The sequence below is a fragment of the Varroa destructor genome, unplaced genomic scaffold (genome assembly GCF_002443255.2).
Source record: "Varroa destructor unplaced genomic scaffold, Vdes_3.0 BEIS01000002.1, whole genome shotgun sequence".
Classification (NCBI taxonomy): Eukaryota; Metazoa; Arthropoda; class Arachnida; order Mesostigmata; family Varroidae; genus Varroa; species Varroa destructor.
Window position 1 is genome coordinate 7813712 of NW_019211455.1, and position 9654 is coordinate 7823365.

The following is a 9654-nucleotide window of genomic DNA, read 5'->3' on the forward strand; positions in this document are numbered from 1 at the left end:
ATGAAGACACAAAGTTATTAAGACGTTTCAATACGACAGTGAAATCATCGCGCCAAGATTACCAGTCTCTGCCGGAACGGCAAGCGCATACGACTGTAGTAATAGTAAAGCGATTATAAACCAATTTTTCCGAGTCAAGTCGATATAATTAATTATTACATAATTAATGCAACACCGCCTTAGGAGAACTATAAATCGGACGCCTGTATGCGATTGAACATGAATGAAATTTTCGGGGATTATGACGAAATTATTGCACCGCGACGGGAGGACCGTTAAAATCTTTCCATAAAGGGGCCGGATAGGTGCAGTGGAATGACTGCAATGGAAAATGTTTCCCTAAACCGATCGTATCAAACGAGTACAATTACCGCAACGGCTGTCGCAGAGCCTCAAGAGAAACGCAACTCGGAACGATGCTGTAGATTTCAGATAAAGGTATAGTTTGTTTAGCTCTATGTAACATGCACTATATATCTATACAAGGGTAAAACAGGGTAATAGCAATGGAAAATCTGTTGCTGTTTACTTGACTTAAAATTCCGATTCATCTCAGTGTAATATCTAAGAATCAAATTAGTTACATCTAGGCGCGGAGCGCAGTCAGCGGGACCGTTCATTATATCGGGTTGTTGGAAGGTTTTTTTCATCTAGAAGGCTTCGAAGTCACGTACTTCGGGCAATATGATTCATATCGGATCAGCATTACTGTCATTTGAAAGCCAAGATTGGCAGTAGTCGATCTGCTAAATATTGTCAAAATGCCTTTATTCGGATCTAAGACTGAGTGTCTCGAATAATGGTTAGATTTCATTAAAAAAAAAAATCATTTCGTTTTACACCTTCACCAAGATGAAGGCATAGGTACTCTCCAGGCCCATAAAAATATATGTGGGTCTTTTCGGCTAAGATGAGTTAGTTACTGGAGGAAACAGCCTAGAAGTAGCTTCGTCGCTTTCGTTCTGGAAGTTTCGACGTGGAAGATCCTCCTCGTAGTGGGTGACCAATTACGAAAGAAGCTGAAGAAATTGATGCAAAAGTTGTATACTATTGACATATGAGTTGCCATGATATCGCTACGGATTTAAGCATCCACCATGAATTAATTTTGGACCATTTTAAAAAAGCTGGCTACCGCACGAATTGAAGTAAATAGAGGTTACTCGTTTGTGTTTTTATCTACGAAATTCTAATGAAACGCAACGAAATGAAGTAATTTCTAAAGCGATTGATCACCGCTGATGTATCACTGAATTATATACGACGGTAATGTGCCTTACTATGTACAGAGTCCTGACCGAGGCCAAGAAGGTGATGGACCATGTTCGTTTGGTAGAATTGGACAGAAATCACGAATTAAGAGCTACTTCTACCTAGTAAACGATTTACTTGAATTTCTACTGTCAACAACTAGCCACTGGAAAAAGATTTATTTGAACTAGTCTCTTTTGCCTCGAACTACACGTCCTTAGCTACCCAGCGAAAATTAAGATCTTAGGAATTTTAATGCATCCGCCGTACAAACCGGATCTGGCACCTTCGTACTGTCATCTGTTTCAGTCTCTGCACAGATCTCTCTTAACTGAGTTTTAATGGAGGTATGCAAAAGTTTCCTGTCACCACTGTTAGCCCAAAAACCTACAACGATGGAATTATGGTATTACCGGAAAAATAGCGGATCCTCGATTATATTTAGTATAGTAACTTTGTACTAAAACATAGTTGCTTCGATCTCGGCCAAAACACCGTCAATACTTTTCCGACCACTTGATATATAATAAAAAAGCGTTATCTGTGTTGTTGTCTACGTATCACACTTAAACCCGTTTACAGAGTGCTCGTTTTGAACCGGCTGGAGTACCATCTCAGGGTCGCCTGCGCTTGACATGGAGCTACCTGGATGAGTATTCTGTGGCCAGGCGTACTTTTTTTTTCCAGTAGCACGTAATGTTAATTTGGGAAAGCTGGCTCTACTTTGTGCTTTTACAAAACTACCATTGAGGATGTAACATTGTATTGGCTTTACACAACCATTTTTGAAAGTGACCTGCGGGATTTGTGCCATGAACCTGTGGATTATCCTTGCATTATTAACGGAATGGTGACTCGAACGGGTGGCCGGTTCTCGGCTCACGATAACAGGGTAACTGCACCAGTATTTCCCCTACCTGCTACCCATGCAACGTCTACGGGGTACAATGGGGCGAGGTAAGCCTGCCAGATCATCCTAGCTACCAAAACTCTTTACCTATTTGTTTGTCTGACCCAAATCGATTCCACAGAGTGGCCCGATTGAGCTGACTTTCAGGTCAAAAGCTTTATCCTAAGACGACCTGCATGCAAGGTAAAGCCGATTGGGTTAAGACACAGTTTCCTATTTCCAGTATAGCGTAATGTTATTTCGGACAAATTGGTTGCTTTCGCCATTTGTTTATCGATCATTGAGAATTTGTAAAACGCTTATATTGGAAAGCTATTTGGCTACACAAAATGGGTGCAAAATTCTGTGCGCCAGTTTTGTTTTCATTTAGTGGTAAAATCGATAGCTTTTGCCTGAGTGAATGAAATATCAACCTTCTCAGCTGATCTTTTTCAACTGTCCAAATACTTTTCTCTGAAAAGGCTCGTATTTTTCTCCCGTAAGGAGGCGTGAAGCTGATTTCATTGGTTTGCGAAATTGTTTTTCAGGATATCTAAGGGAAAGCTGATAGGAATTTTACTAAAAAAACTTTTTCCGAAGAAAATGGTAGTCGAAATTTTTCTAAAGAAAGCTCTATGTAGAGGAAGGGATTCTCTAATACCAATCGAAAGCGCTCGATGAGCTGGATTGAACATTGGAATATATTAATGTATCTGAATATCAGTTTTCGAGTAGAATGCCGTTCGAAAGGTAAAAATTGGATATAACGCTCAATTTAAGGGGAGTTTTTTTAGGGTCCAGTCGGTACATCTCGACGAAGTAAAGAATACATATTCCTACACTAAAAAGGGATATTTTTGGATAAAAATAACGAAAGCCCTATAGGAAATTTCATTTTAGGTTACATTCGACTAATTTTTTGGACGACTTTCTAAAAAATGTCAAATAAAAGCTGATTTCTGTCAAAAATCCCTAAATGATCTCTACAACAAGGTGCTAAATTCACAAAATATATGTTGATAGTAACATAAAACAAATAACAAAAAGGGTAAATCATTATGGCGTAGAAACAGACTGAACAACATATAATTAATAACATAAATTAACATTAATTTAAATAACATATAAAATGAGCATAGAACGTTTATTATATAATCATTAGTGTATGATGTGTGGGTACGTGTACCGAAAATAGGTTAGATTGTGTAGTCACAACATATCATTAAGAGCATACGACGCTAAGCGTCTGTCCGATAACCGACCCTGTTTGCGTGCGCCTCCGAAACAGAGTCTATCCGAAACAGACCTGACACTAAAAACGCCCCGTAATCACACTTGGTACAGATGTACCAATTGCCAACGTATCATGAGAAAGACAAATCCAAATTGGACTGAATCCCTTGCCAAACATATTAGGAAACGAATTAGGTAAAACAGGCTAATTATCAGGGGCAAATTGTTTGTTAATCCTATAATTTACGTTACGATAAGTGTAATATTTCTGAATCAAGTCAGCTAAATCAACGAAAAATTAGGCGCGGGGCGAAGCCTGCGCGTCCGCTTAATAGATAAGTGAAACGTGTGCTCGTTAGGAGTTCCTGTCTTTTGCCTATTTACATTCCGTATACGTATTCCTTATACCTCTCTATTACAAACTGAGTTATGGCAACGTAAAAGAATTCACCGTTTTATAGCTAAATTAACTATTTCGCAAATAGGGTAGCCATGTTTTGCGTAGTTATGCATAGGAAAATTGGATTTTTCGTGAAGAAACATTTATTTTCCAATGCAACAATGCGATAACTACTTTGTTTCCCGAAGTTCCTGGATTGGACGGCTCATTTTCTAATAATGGCCAGCTAATGCGTTGGGAATACGTCGCTAAGTATTGAAGTGATCGAGATATTCGGGACATTATATGTAATAGAACTTAAACGGTAATACGGTTTATATCGTTTTTATCGTCATAATCAAACCTCATATATAAAAACTATCTTCTCCGGAGTTTATCTTGAATATAAACTACTTACGTATCCGTCAATCGATTAGTGTCTCTTAGCCTGACAACTGAACATTTACCATTTCCTATTCACTATATAGATGGATAAGAAGAACAAGTAAATGCAATATGGAAGGGAAGATACCTTATAGCCTCTATGAAGGATAAGAACAACGTAGGCCAAAGAACGCCACTAGAACTCGCTGTTTTTTAAAACCCGATACCCACTGCCAGTAGTAATGGCAGCATCAACGTTCGAAGAATCGTCAATACAACTGATTCCACCAGGGGGGGGGGGGGGGATGGGATGCATCGAGCCCCCAGATCACTATGGGTAGTTGCAACGACAGCATGAACGACCATTTGTAATAATAACAAAGCAGAGAGTAGCGACGCCGCAAGGGGAAACCTAGGCCTGAACAATTTCGAAAAATAAACACCGGCTGCGACCATGGAGATGGCTTGGACAAATGATGGCCATAACGACCGTAATGGCAACACAGAGAGGGAGTACCATTTCGCTTAGTCATGCTCACTCATAATCTCCTATTTGTCCAAACCGATGCATATGGAATATACATAATTGTTCGGCCATCTACAACGTACTCAGCCAATACTTTGAATACGACTGTTTCCACATTTACCTGTACCTGATTCGCTAGGTGTTCTTAGCTTGCTATCCGTTTAGCTTTAGAAGCGTCTATGTACAGTTAGCAAAGAAGGGATAACGTAGATATTGAAACACCAGCGACTTATCTATAATGTTAGATCACATAATATATATATGTATGGTAGGTTGCCTGGTTCCGATCCAACCAGCACGCCCAACTTATGATTTTCTAACTTGAGTTTTAGGCTTTACATTGTTTAAACTGATCCTTTCTGTCCCCATTTCTTCTTGACTTGTTATATTTTTTATACCATTTTGTATTGGTTTCTGTTATGTATGGCTTATGAAATTTCGTAAAGGTTACTATCGTAATCTATGGCCGAAAAAGACGTTTTTCCTGTTTAAGACGATAGGTGAGCCGCAAATTGTCAACGAAGGGGAGACGGCAGGGTTTTCATTAAAAGCGTTAGCCGTTTGGTAATATCTCGAAATAAAGTGGCGTCTGCTGATGATAGTTTGAGTAGAATTCGTCGAAATAATATTTAATCGTCGCGAATGCTGACATATTTTTATGCCGCCTTCGATCTCTTACACTTACAAGAAATTTCTGAAGTAACACAAACATTCTGCTGTAAGCAGTCTGAATCCCAAAATCCATTGCAAAGTTGTTTGTCTACTGATGTGGATATGGTGAATCTATTGAATTTGCTACTGAGGCGTCACCGCCGGCTATGGGGGCTATGCGGGTCAGGGCGTTTCACCAGCAAGGGGTCCTACCGTAGGCATATCTAGAGCTGCGTGCAAAAGCCCTTTTTTAAGCATGGCGTTACTATTAATTGTGATTATATTTAGGGAAGATCCTAACGAAGTACCTCAACACCGATTATTTTTGAAAAGCTGCGGAAGTACAATATCTATGGGCTCATGCGTAATGTACATCATTTATTACACATGTTAAACTCTTCTTTCATTTAATGTAGAGTTTACGGTTTTTACGGTGTTGCATGGTTATCCTCCCGGGAATTTCGTTAAATATAACCAGATAAAGATTTAACCAATGTAACATCCTCATTGTTTGAAACAAATTTATGTAGAATATTATCATACGCCTATCATATTATACGTTGTTGTTCTATCACTAGATATAATTTAGCTAGTACCTCTATTGTTATTGCTTGCTCCGTGGAGGACAGCTGGCCGATCGGGGCATTTTTAAAAAAGCTCCTGGCAGATGATTTCTGGTTTCAGCGCGCCTAGAACATACGGCATAAAGAGGACAGCGGCAATGCGGATAGCAATAAGTTAATAACAGTCTTATCCCCCTTTTCTTTCCGCTTTTCTGCGGTCCCGCTCAAGTAGGTATTTTTATGCCACCATCATCACTAGTAAGGAACCTGAAAGTCAGCTGTAGCGGCGGCCCGGAAGAAGAAGAACTCACGATTCGATTAAATTGGCGACCACTTGGGTCTAGGAAAAGCCATATAAGAACGGACTGTGTGAACATATCGACACGGCAAACGTATGGGCATGCAGGACCATCTTCAATACATTTCGTCTCCGTCTAACGGCTTTAGACCTTCAAGTAAAAGTAAAAAGGATAGGTAGCCCTATTTGATGGTGAAATGCTTGCTGGGTATAGGCTTTCAGATTTGAAGAGGGCAGAAGACAAGTCGTTAGAAAGAAACTAAAGGCATCCCATATAAAGGATAGCTCAGTGATAATGGTAACTTTTGCAGGAGAATAGCAGGAGCAGGATTGAACCGGGCTGAGGGAGATTGCAGTGACTTAAAGTAGGAGCAACTGCGCGCTTGCTTGCGAGCGAGCAGTGAGCTTCAACGAAACAGAAGCTTACTTGTCCTGGACTGCACTGCCTTTCTCTGGCCTGTTCTAGTCTTTTTATCTTGCGCTGAGATAGCGAATAATGGAAGCCACTCGCACTGTTGTAATGGAAAAATACTTTCATCACGGCCTGGGTACGGCGTTGGCGATGGCGATGCGGAAATGACCATAGGAGGCATTGTGACGACGACTTCAACAGCGGCGTCGGGATCAACTGAGGTATCGACAGCAAGAGCACTAGGAGAGCTAAAAAGAAATAGATGTTGGTGCTGCCGGGTAGTGGGAGCAAGATCGAGTGTGAAACGGCAACGTAATGATTAAACTTTTACTTGCGCTAATCACTCACTGACCTTTACACCTGATAGTTGCCACTGTTGGGGTTGTTAGAGTTGCTCGTTGGAAGCATCTGTGATTTCAAAGCTGCCATTCGGATGCTTCCGTAACCTTGAACTGGCGCATATATAAACCATAAGACGCGCAACAAATCGACAACTATATTCGAGCACTAATAGACTATAATTTAAAAAGCAGCCATCGGTTTTTACAAGTGTATATATCAATGCCACGTAATCAACATTTTTGTTTCATGCATTTTAAATGCTAATTTCAATAAAATCATTAAAACCGTTATATGGCTGCGTCGAGCAAATACGACGATAAATCCTTTCAAAGACGTAACGTATCAGCTTCGAGACACACATATTCTTACGATAAGTATTCAAGTAGTACGGCTCTGAGAGTAGAATTTGTGAGTGAGGTATAAGTAATAGTATTGGAGGAAACAGGTTGTCGTATGAAGGTTGTAAGAAGAAGAAGAATTATTTCCGCGGCCGGCCATACCTCCCACCGTCCCAGGTTGTCTATACTGATAATATAATAAGGTTACGCATGGACTCCACCTGTCTAATAATAGTATAAATAAACGAAGTAAACCGTGCCCGAAAATATGCCTCATACAGTGACAAACATTTCTCTCAAAGAAGTGTCTCTCAAAAAAGTTGCACAACCTCGGCTATAAACGAAAAACAAGAGCTCTATGCAACCGCTGTGTCTCCATCTATATATATATATATATATATATATATATATATATATATATATATTATGCAACGACCAGAAAAAGAAGGGGAGAAAAACGTTCAGTAGAGAAACACCACTTCCTTTAGATTGCAGTTCCAAGCTATTTTGATAGCCATAGTAACGACAAGGTGGTACGCTTTGAACCATAACTGTATGGGTTTCGCTTGGCAGCTGACTCCTTTCTAAGGGCCACAAATGATGTATCGTATGGGCCAAGGTGCACAACTAGAATCGAGAAATGTCCTTTTCTATCACTAAATCTTTCCCTGTTTGTTAAACAATTGTAGGGAATCAAGGGATAACGCAGTTATGTTATTCCAATGAGAGGAGTGGCCATTCTGTACGTACTTTGTACCCTTTGTCAATTCAGTTGAAGGCTAGATTCATTTCTACTCACGCCTTTCTGCCTGTTTGGCCTTATCTTAATTAATGTCAGCTCACGAATTAAACCTGTGGCCAGATCGAATTTTTTCAATACTACAACAATAAGCCAGCAAACCTAATAGAAATAACTGTCATAAGTGCCATAATCAGCAGCCATTGCCCCTAATATCGACCTAACGTTAGTTATAGCTGAGAAGCTAAAAGTCTATGAACAATTCTAAGTGCCATACTAGAAACGTAGTCATACATCAGAAATTTATTTATATATTATTATATACTCAAAGTGCACGACCCGTTTCTGTAGTCTATGGTCTATGGGAAAAATTGAACTTTGCCGTACTTTAAAAAGTAATATTATACAAGCTATCGTAATTGTAAAAATAAACATTTACACTGTGATATTAAACGTATTTTTCGTTGCTAGTTAATGTCTGGAAAAGTTGTTGTTTGTAAGTATCATACTATTACACGACATAGACCCGCATGAGATATTTTAAATGAATCCAATGAATGAATGAATACTGGATGCTGGCCGGTGTATTAGTACCGTAATTGTTATAAATACCCATTAGTTGATGAATGAAGTACCTTGACTCAGCTGACCAAGCGGGCCATCCACGATAGAATACCTCTGGCGCGCATTGGGGCTAAGGGGTTTAAAAATCAGGTGTACATATGTACACTCCGCTTTTTGTAAGGTGCTGTTGTAGACATCCATGTCACTGGAGTACATGTCGCCGCAGATAATGCACTTAACAACAGGCAATCTACCAGGCAAGTAGGATGTATAAAAACAGATTTATCTTGGCATCGATCATTTACCAGCAACCCATGAAGATTAGTTTGTTTATCACACAAGCTCAGGCCGAACCATACAGCGAACGTTGTTATTTGGTTAAGCAGTGGAGGAAGAAGAAAATAATTCAAAATTCAAGACATCGTGAAGGGTTGTAATTTTATACTCACAATAGCATTCCTGTGCCATTTTAATAGGGGCAGTTGTATGACATCAGTTTTTCCATTAGCACTCTGCTACCCCATATAAATAGCGCAAGGTATATAATACAGGGTAAAGCAAACATTTCTTGATAGCTTCGAAGCATTCTTTTTACATAGGTAAAATTTGTATATCAATAGTGTACATACATATTGTCTATATGTGATACTAAATGCACTATGTATCTATTAAGTAACTTTTCAACTAATAGGAGGCTTTTGTTCCACCTTTTACTTGCCAGTTTGCATCTATCTCTTGATTATTAACACAACCTTAATCAAACGGCCTTTATCAGAGGGCAAAAATCTGTATAAAATAGTCATCAGTTGGCCATAAATAAGCCCACGATAATACTCTAACCATACGCTTGGTGCTTCCTATCGCCTGTGCAACTAGATTCATAGAATTATTTGTACGAAAAGCAAAAAAGTATAATTCGGGTACCTTTTAGTATGTTTCTTGTCTCTGTTTCGTATGAAATAAAAAATAATTTATGCTTCGTTTATGTATTATGTTCCGTTACAGTCTCTCTCTCTCCCCTTGAAATTGTACTTCGTTTAGAATAGGAAGAAAAACTTAATTTTACAAAACCCCCGTTTCATATA

The 9654-nt window shown here is 39.2% G+C and overlaps 1 long non-coding RNA gene across 2 annotated transcripts in view; it reads left to right on the plus strand.

Moving 5' to 3' along the window:
- The first annotated feature begins 1875 nt into the window (after positions 1–1875).
- The window catches only part of LOC147757312 (uncharacterized), a 49634-nt gene continuing 41855 nt past the window's right edge, over positions 1876–9654 (plus strand). The window contains exon 1 of one of the 2 annotated variants that reach the window (XR_015320897.1): positions 1876–2208. This is a non-coding gene — a long non-coding RNA (uncharacterized LOC147757312). The remainder of the gene's footprint in view (positions 2209–9654) is intronic. The other variant, XR_015320899.1, reaches the window with a different exon arrangement.